The following is a 10686-nucleotide window of genomic DNA, read 5'->3' on the forward strand; positions in this document are numbered from 1 at the left end:
ATCTGAGATTCTTACTTCTGGGATGGAATTTAAAGTGACAAAATAAAAAGAAAAATAATAAGAACAAAAAGGAGCTTGCTAGTATTTAGAGAGGCCAGATATAAGTGTAGAAATTTATTTTGTAGTCTCATAAAAGTCAGAATTTTAGCAGGTATAACTTGTATGATATAGTTATTAGAAGTCTAAGTTTCCTATTCTCTTTTACATATGACTATCTCATTGGGAATGAGGTGAGGTAAGATGAGAAGGTTGACTGCATTATCCCTTTAAGTTATGAATCCATACTGTTCTTTCATAAATATTAGCTCTCAAACATCCAGAGCTTAGATAACAGCTCTCTGGTATATTTAAAAAGCTCATTGAATTGCTAACTTCACGTAGTTTCCTTTATATTTTTTAAAAAATAATACCATGACTATTTTTCAGGTATAGAACTGAATTTGTCTATTTTATATTTGTCAATATTTTAGCTAACATTGGGGCGAGAATCTGGGTGCAGAAATAATTTAATAGGAAGATATTATAAACTCTCATAAGTTTGTAATGCTTGTTTAAAAACATACTGTATGACCATATTGATTATGGCTTTTTAATCCAAAATAATTTCTAAACATTTCTACAGAATGCATAATTTTTTTCCAGATGTCATCATAATTTCTTAATTTCAGTATTCCACACATATAGAAGTGCTATTATTGGACTTTCATGCCAAAGAGATACATTGTGCTGTTTGTATATTTTTACCTGCCTTTGCAGTCAATCCATACAAGTTTTCCTCCTAATTGACAACTCCATGGAGTAGGTAGACATGAATGTTAGATAACTGTGTGAAGTTGAGCTTGACACTAGGGCAACTTTATCTTTTTCTGAGATACAGGTTTGAAACTTTGTACTTTAAGAGCTCATTATTCTGTTTGAACTTTCATAAATATTGCTACAAAAACTTTTCAATGCAATATATTTTCTAATATTTGAAGCCTTCTCTTCTATCTAGTTTCATTACTGCCTCTTAACTGGAATTTGACCTGATTGATTGGGTAATGCTAATCTAAGTTACTGTAAAATATTTATACTGGATTTCCTTCTAAAATATTTTAGGAGTAACTACTATAGTAGAACATTTAACATATGGTTGCCAGATTATTTGGGACAAATTTGAAGAATTCAATATATTAATGTACTGTTATTTTAAAAGAAGAAAAGGAGAGTTCTTTCCTGTCAGCTCAGCCCTCTGGGTTTGTTCAGTTTTGGGTCAAAAAGACCTACACTCTGCCCAAACAATTTCCCTGTTTCACCAACCCTGTTAATGCTCTTTCAGGAGTGCCAGCAGGATTGAGTCTACTTTACCAATTCCTTATCTTGCCTCCCCATCCTCAGCAGATGAAATACAAGATATAGTAAAACTGATCAACATAAGACCTGGGTTGGATCAGGCAAAAAGACCAGCATACAGTGTCACAAGTTTCTGATCAAAATCATTAAGAAAGCTCATAAATCCTACCAGGAATACAATAGTCTACTCCTACCCACCACTTAGCGGTTGGTATTTAAATATGTTGCTTTTGATTCAAAAGACCATCAACCACCATCAAGACACACAACCATTCACAGTCCAATCATAACAAATTATCCAATTCTCGATCATATTAGGCAACAAGTGGCTAGGCCACTTCCCTCAGTGCAAATCTTAACAATTTGGGGAAGGTAATGAAACCAAGTTGGTAGAAGCTGTCATGACATCAAGGAGGTCCTGGCTGAACTGGTTTCCCTCTTTCATATCTGCCATTCAAAGTTATAAGCCTGATAAAGGAGATTTCTGTATGGAGAAGATCCTGAGGAAAAATGTTTCTCTTGGCCCTTCTCCATGAAAAAATGATTGTTCGGGGTTAAATAATATCACAGATTGATATAAATGAAGATCCTCTAATGAAATTTGCCTGACAGTTCAGTGGGGGGCCTAATCCAACTTTGATTACATCTAGTTCTTCAATCTTGATATACAGCCAAAAATGGTTTGGATAAGAATTGGGCTTTACATAAAGCAAACCATGGATACAAGCTTAATGAAAACATTTCTTAATTGCCCGGACCTAGCCACAGTTTGGATTCAGATGACATAATTTTTACTGTGAAGAGTCACTTGAACATGTTGGAGTAGGAGACCTCCAAGGTTCCTTCCAACTCTGCTATTCTGTTCTAGTCTAGTCTAGTCTAGTTTAGTCTAGTCTAAATTTTCTATTCTTATAATTCAATTTACAAGCCACAGAAACTTCATTCACATAAAGTCATAATGTGGCTTGTTTTTTCAGGCTTGATGTGTAAACCCACTCCCTGGTATCTCTAAAGCTGTGGATTGTACTAAGGGTGGGCAAACTGTGGCCCTCAAGGCCATTTGTGGGCTGATTGCCCAGCCCTTCGGTATAATTTTGAGGTGACCAATGCAACTTGCTCAGTTTGAAGGAGTTCCTTGCAGTATCTTAAACCTGCTGAGCTTTACATGAAGTTACAGTTTTAACATTTACAAATAATCCCAGAAGCCCTTTGTATATGTGGTTTGTGATTGTGTTTTTTCAGAGTTTTTGGATTTCCCTATTAAGCTTCCTGGCCCACATAGGATCAACTTTTTGCCACGTTTTGTTTAACTCATGAAAAATAACATTTCGAACTTTCACCTAACAAAGGACAAGAGGTTTTAACAGGGTTTGACCTGCACAGAATTTGATGGGCAGCCTACTGTATTTTTAAATGCTATGTTTAACAAAGAGAATTAGTCTTGTATATACATGAAATATTAATACATCCAGGTGTTACGCTGTTTGAAGCTTTATTTTTCCTATTGTGTGGCCATATGTGGAGCAGCTAACTTTAAAGAAATATTCTTTCCCCACCCTAAATATCCACTTCGTCCTGAAATACCTCACCCCATCGTTTTCGAGAGGGGAAAACCCACTTTCCGGTTACCACGGAAACCGTCGCCCAATATTCTTTCCCCTCCCCCATGGTCTCATTCCCATTCCCTCCATTTCTTCCACAGTACAGCTTTTTTCCTAACAGCCAATAAAAAGCCTGTTGCTAAGCCTCCTGCTCATTTAAATAAGCCAATCGTATGCCTCTCCTGCTTTCTCCTTTTAAGGGGAGTGAAACGCGGCATGTCCATGTAAAACCACGTGGATTCTGGTTAAGAGCGCGGGAAAAAGTGTTCCTTCCCCTCCCCCCCAACTCAGTACTCTCGCGCGCCCAAGTGAATAAGCTCCGCCTCCTTGGCTAGAGGAGGACCCTGGGAAGGAGGTTTTTCTGAATCCGGGAATTAGTCAAGAAGCAAGAGCGGGCGGAACGAGGAGGGCGGTGCGTTGCGACGCAGAAAGAGGGAGAGGCAGGCAGGCAGGCAGCTGGAGTGGAAAATTACTAGAATGAGAAAGCGCAAGATGGAGGCTTTGTGTTCTCAGGCTTGTAGCCTTTTCTACGCAACTCGTGTCGCCATGTTGTTCGCTAGGTGCCGCTCGCAAACAAGCAAACAAGCACTTGATGTTTCGACGATGCATTCCTTGTTCGTTCGACAACGATAAAAAATGTCCCAATATGCATATTGTTATTTTCGTTCGTGCAATTTATGGTGACCACCAATTATGCAAGGCTGTCAAGTTCTCCAGAACGCTAGCAAAGTGAGGAAGGGGGGGAAAAAAACGCTTAAGCAAACACTGGTCTGATTCTTTAAACATTAGCGGTAAATAAGATTTTCTTCCTTATGGTATCTCAATGTGTGACATCACAGTTCAAGATCATTTTGAGCATGGAAAATCTGGGTCGATTCAAGGTCTGAATGCTATTGTGGAAAAGCTCCCCCCTTCCCCAAATCATGATGAGGTTTAGGCTGCCAATTGTTTGGCAGGACTTGCCTATTAAGAACTTTTTAACTATAGAAGCAAATGGAATTGGAGGGAATTCTGTGACTCCCTGAAGAGTTTCTGTGTGGGTTGGCTAGTGCTTCATAAGGTGCCATTGTGCCTGCAGAGATTGTTCTAATTCAGTGACAAATTACTTGCCCTGATTTTAAAATGGCTTACAGTATTAAAATGGGGAGCCTAGCAGTTGCAAAGCAGTATTCTCCTTATATAAACTTTATTTTGAAGAACAGTTGTGGACCCAATATGCAAAGTTAGAAATTAAAAATGGAAGATGCCATGGCCCAGTGCCTTATTTCAAGTACTCTCATCTTTCCCCAAAACCTAGAGGATGACTTTTTGGTAAATCAGTGCTTTCTGGTTAGGTATCTTAGGGTGTCGTGTTCCTGTTGCAGGAAACTATATTGCAAGACCACCAACAACATATTTCTAAAATTCCAAAATGAGCCGAGCAATCAAATACTTGGAGATCTTGTAGTGTCAATCATTGTGTTGAAAAGACAATTGAAGGCTTACAGGATTGTTAACTGACTAAAGTCAATTTTCAAGAGAATTAAACATGATAAAACTCAATGTAAGTGGTGGAAGATTCAAGTAAAGACTAAATACAAGAAAGACCCTATACGTTGTACAGGAGCAACTACTGTATGTAAAATCATAGCACTTCCTTCCTATTATGTATATAGTATTTCCACACTGCCATTCACTGTAGCAGAATGATAATTTGACCCAACTGAGAATAAGGAACTCACCTGCTGAAATATGTTCATTTAAGGCCATATTAATAAAAGCATACTTAATGAAGCTGTTCAAATAATCCAAAATTTAATCTTGTCTGTTACTGAATGAATTTAATTTTTGGAGGCCCAAGGATATGAGCAAGATTCCTAGATAGGTATAGTGTACTGTAATACCTAGCTGCTCAACTATTGAAGTTTGTGGCACTTAATGTCAGAGGTTTTAACTGCCTTGTTAAATTTAGTCATGTGTGAGGTGTCAATGTAACCATGTCTTAAGGTGCAGTCCTTATACAGTAACCCAAAGGTTTAATAAATGCTGTGCAGTTGCAAAAACCTGTCTTAATAAGATGCTTGCCTAAGCTAGGTTCCCCACTAATGACTAGATTAGAATAATCACATCACAGTTAAAAGTGCTGATTCTTTTGCAATAAATTCTCCCAAGGATGACTCTTGGAATCAAGTCACTTAAAAGACAAAAAAGAAAACTTAAAAGATCCATGTGAAATTGCTTTAAAGTTAATTAATGAATCCTTACTACATTAAGCCTAATAGTCATAGAATTTTTGGTTTAGAGGAACTTTATATAATGAAAATTGACTGATACGCTTTTGCATCAATAGTTCTGTACTTGTGTATTGTTATAAGGTATTCATGTTAGTAGGTTTATATGCTACTGCTAATGGAAGTGACTCTAAGTGGCTTATATTACTAATACACATATACTCATGCATAGTCCTAGTACACTTAAACAAGGTTAAAAGTGTAAGATAATGCAATACTAAAATAATTAAAGCAATGAAAAATAGTACCCTAACTCAAAACTGAGGAACCATACAACAGTAATCAGTAACAGTATACCACGAGGGTTTGTCTCTATTTCAAAAGCCTGTTGAAATATTTAAATTTTTATTGTTTTCTAAATTCCAGTAGGTTTAAAATGAAATGCATGTGGTATGCTTAGCCATGCATGGTAAAAGCTACATTAAAACAAAATGGGAGTGGTTAGGATTCATTTTATGAGAGATTTCAGGAGACAACTATCAATAGTAAACTCTCCTCCTCAACTATAGCTGCAAGAGAACTACAATGAGGATGACTCCAGTTAGGCCTCTTGGTAGCAGCACCCAATAGTAATCTCTGGGAGAAAGGAATGGGAGTGGAATAGGCAAAAATGGCACCCTCTCCCTCCCTTAGCCTTTGCTTTCTTTAACTTACCCCACATTAAAATAGTACTGTCAGCCTTATTATTGTGGCAGAATAAGGCATCAGATGTTAAGACCTGAGGACAAGTGGGTAGCACTTCGATGCAACTTGATATGACCAGAGACAATCTTGTTTACTCTGATGAATGACCTATGTTGAAACTAAGTGAGAGAGCTGATTTTGGGGGATTTTTTATCAAGGTTTATATCATCAGCTTTGTTACTGTTCTGGACTGACTAATCCAAGTTGGGAAGTAAGCATCACATTGTGAGAGTTACACTGTCTGGATGTCCACTTCAAGAAGATGATGATGGAGAAACTATCAACCTCATAACACTTGCAATATTGAATCTCCTATGCTCTGTTTTGTCACTTATGCTTCTAATTGTTGGATGAGATTACCAGTTATTTTTGAAATAAAAGAGTGGAACCCCTGAATTGGGGCTTGAGCTCAGTAAACTGAAATGGAGTTTAGAAAAAGCAGGAATCTGTTTTGTGACTTCTATGTGCAGATTGATGTCTTGATTTTTCTGGATGAGGTTACATTCTCTTCACTTCAATGCTCTTCTAGATCCAGTTGATTCCTGGAGGTACATATGCCTTTCATGACACCAAGTGCCCTGAGCAAGCTTTCCAAGTGATGGATCAACTATATTCTGATCCAAGTTATCCATGCACTGATCTAGGCTGCAAATTCTGGAAGTTGCTTTAAAGTTTGTTGTGCCTAGGGAGCACTAAATTGAGGGGATGAAGATGTTGAACCTTTTTCTTAAAAATAAAAATAAAAATTGAGGAACAAGGATGTGTGCACTGAAGATTAAGGTAATTTGACAGATACCACCAATGTCTAATTTTAAAAAGACACCTGAAAACATCATTAATTGCAGATGTGGTTGGAAGGATGCTGGAAAATGTAGATGAAAAACTTGTCTGCTTAAAAGTGGTTACTTTAAGGCTAGTTTATATTTTAAATTTTGGAACTCTTTTTTTTCCTCTGTAAAACATACATTTATGTTGGTTGTGAATTGGATTATGTAAAGCAGCATATAAACTAAAAACCAGATTCCTAACTCTGCGGGATTCTGCTTGTTTAACTGAGATAAGCCCCTTTTTTTCTCCCAATCAGGGCACTGAATTTTTGAAATCTCTCATCAAAGAGGTTCATGTGGTACTTCTATTGTCATTTGAACAGAGGCTCTGTTTTGTCTGAAGTGAGAGTTTCATCTTTCATACTGTTCTTTTTAATTATAATCATATCACCTATTTTGTTTTTGTACATTTATAACTATTCCTCTTTTTATTGCACTGTGTAATCTAGCTTAAAAACTTCCTTTGAGGGAGAATGTAAAATGATCTTCCTTATTTCAAAACATACTAGTTCTGATTTGTTATTGACAGGGATGTTTTTGCAGGCTAGATAGCTGGTGGCCCTGGGACCTGTTTCATCTCCTTTAGGCCTGTGGCATAGTTGGCGTTACTTTGGTTTATTTTCCCAATAGCAGTCCTGTATGCCAATGATGTTGGGATTGAAGGAGGAGAAAATAGGCTAGCACTCTACTATTGAAATATATGCCATGTGTCAAGTGGGAAAGGGATATTGCATCTATTGGAAAACGGTAGTCATATTTTTACTATTCCAGGAGAAACTTCAGTAAAGCCTACATATCCAGAATTGTGCTAGCAACCATAAGCATACCCTGCTCCTATAAAGAAGTACCAGCAAAACCACGGGGGGGGGGGGAGGACATGGTACCCTTACTTCTCCATTACTGTACAGTACAAAGCACCTACCTTGTGACCCCCTGACCTCCAGTGGCACAACAAGCAACAACACCATTGCTACCAATTTAGGCAACAGTGTAATGACAGGTTCAAGTCCTCTTACGCTATTTCCAGTTGCCTTTTCTGAAGAAGAAGAAAAAAAAACACTTTCATCTGTCACAGAGTGCAGGTGCACATCATAAGCAATATGGAAAAGAACCAATAAGATTCCACTTTTTTTTTCTTTTTTGGCTGCAGAACAAAGTGATATTTGCTCAAAGCGGAGTGGAGATGGAATTTTGTAGCTACCAAAGATCAACCTGTGTAGGTAGAATAAAAGGTGAGGATAAAAAACAATAGCAGTTTGGGGAATGTATATTATTTACTTTAGATAGATATGGGCAGTAATTGTGAGGGAGGAATTGTGCAATCTGAATATTTAGTATTTACAACTGGAACTCTTCTGCATTTTTTACTTAGCTGATTCTGCAGAAATCTTCACTTTAATTTTGCAAAGCAGTAGTGTTCATTAGTTTTTGATTCGTAATGATGTGCTTCCCTAGGTTGGAGACAGAATATTCTGTGTAAAGGATACCGCTTCCTATTGCTTGGTGTATTGGGGAATGTTAAAATAACTCCAAAAACCACCAATATTGATGTAATATAAAAGGTAATGTAAAATAATCATGCTTTGTAGTTTTGTTTCATCTTTGCTTTCCTGTGTGAAGGTAGTTAGAATATTGAAGTTGTGGTTGCTGTTATGTTTCAAGTTTCCAAGTAGAATATCTCTTAAGGTTCTAAGCGCAGAAGCACTAGGATACTAAATAAGAAAAATAACAATAAACATCAAGTTTCCATGTGTTTTGTACAAAATGCCATTTCTTCATATCTCTTTAAGAGTATTACAAAATGAACCATTTCATATATCTTGTATTTCAGTTGTGTTTATATTTATATATGTTATTAAATTTTTTATTACTGCCCACTGCAGTAAGATTCTAGGCAGCTTACAAAATCCAGTATACAGTTAAAAACATAAAATGAGCCCGCCGAGACCAGAAACAATAATAACAATAAAACATGACAGGGGACCTACAAACACATTGAACCTGGAGCCTAGAGCAGAGCCAGGTTTTATTTTTTAAATAGTGAACTCAATGGGGTGGGTGGGTGGAGAAGTGGGTGCATTTTTTACTGAGAGGAAGTGGGTGAACACCAGGAGACTGGGTGGCATCTGTATCTCTGTGGGGATATTGTTCCAGAAGATGGCAGTGACAGAGAAAGTACATTTCCTTAGAAGAAGGGATCTGGGGCGGGGCACCCACTCTGCCCATATGTACTGGTGGGTAGAAACAATTGGAAATACATGGTTCCTCTGATCACCATGCTCTATGCCATAAATGACTTTATCAGTAACAACCAACACCTTGAATTGCACCTGGAACCCCACTGGCAACCAACGCAGCTCGCATAGTGGGAACAGTGCATGGACCTAGTGAGAAGTGCCCATTACTGACTCTGCATTTTGCACCAGCTGTATCTTCCATATAGTCTGACTGCAGCCCGTATAGAGCACATTGCAGTAGTGCAATTGTAAGGTGATCAGGCCATGAGTGCCCATTTGAAAGGCTTCCTGGTTAAGAAAACACAACTGGCATACAAGATGAATCTATGCAAAGGTCTTTTTTTTTTTTTTTTTTGTCACAGCTGCCATCTACACTTTGAGCAGTAACTGAGTATTGTACAAGAGGCCCCAAATTGTGTACCCCCAAATGAGGAAGTGCAATGCCATCCAAGTCTGGTGGTAAAAATGTCCCCGATCCATTGGGGGAGGGGAGAAAACCATACCTACTTAGTCTTGCAGGATTGAGCTGGAGTTTACTCCATCCATACCTGAACAGCCTCCAAACACTGAGTCAGTACAGCTTCATGTGCATGCCAAATGTTAAGATGTACGACCTCACCCATGTAGTGTTGTGGCAGTGCCATGATTTGAGTATTGAATTACATCATACCCTGAGCTGTATACGGAGGGCAGTTTTTAATTGAATGGCAGACAGATTTTAATATGTTTTGCTCTGAAGATAGTGGAAAACAATTATTTCTGCTGAAATGAGATCTGCTAGAAAGTGTCATCATCAAAAGGGAGGATGAGGTTATGGCCTGGGAACTGTAGGATGTAACATCCATATTCTGCATTTCCTCTGTTCTCATGATTCATCCCATTTTACTTATTTTATCTGTGAAACAGCAATTTTTAGGGGTTGATAGCATTTCTTTAATTTCATAATTTTGGGAAGGGGGACTGCCAAATCATAAAATTATCAGCTGACACAAATGAAAAAACAGCTAAACTGTATATATGAGAGCAATTCGGAAATAAATCTCTGTTTGGTTATCAATGACAGACACTCGCAGATATAGAACTTTTATTACACACATTAGAAAACTACAACATTACATTTCTTTTTTTTGACATAATTGCCATTCAAATCGAGGCACTTGTCATAATATCTTACAAGGTTTGAAATTCCTTAGTAGTAGCCGCTCAGCTACTTTGGGCTATGGGGTGAAGAGATCAAAAACGTCCCAACAGAACTGCTTCAGAAGTTCTTGGGTGCATCTAGTGGTGTGCATGCAAGCATTATTGTGAACCAACACCACAACGGAAGTGGTGCCGTAGAAAATCCCGCCAAATGTGAAGGTGCCAAAGGAGTACGGCTGGTGAAGTTCATGGAGCGTTGGTTTGACCATCAATTGAGAAATTTACTGTGAAACGTTACAAAAACTCAAGATGAGCCATCCATAAAAAGCATGCTGACTTCCACTGTGGTGTTGGTTCACGATACTTGCCCGCACACCGCTAGATGCACCTATGAACTTTTGAAGCAGTTCCGTTGGGATGTTTTTGATCACCCCCCCCCAATAGCCTAAATTTGGCACAGAGCGACTACTACCTTGTAAGATATTTATTACAAGTAACTCAATTTGAATGACGATTATGTCGAAAAGTAATGGAATGTTGTAGTTTCTAATGTGTATAATAAAAGTTCTGTATCTGCGAGTGGCTTGTCACTGAT

This window comes from Crotalus tigris, unplaced genomic scaffold, assembly GCF_016545835.1.
Source record: "Crotalus tigris isolate CLP2741 ecotype Arizona unplaced genomic scaffold, ASM1654583v1 scf7180000017716.2861928, whole genome shotgun sequence".
In the NCBI taxonomy this organism is placed as follows: Eukaryota; Metazoa; Chordata; class Lepidosauria; order Squamata; family Viperidae; genus Crotalus; species Crotalus tigris.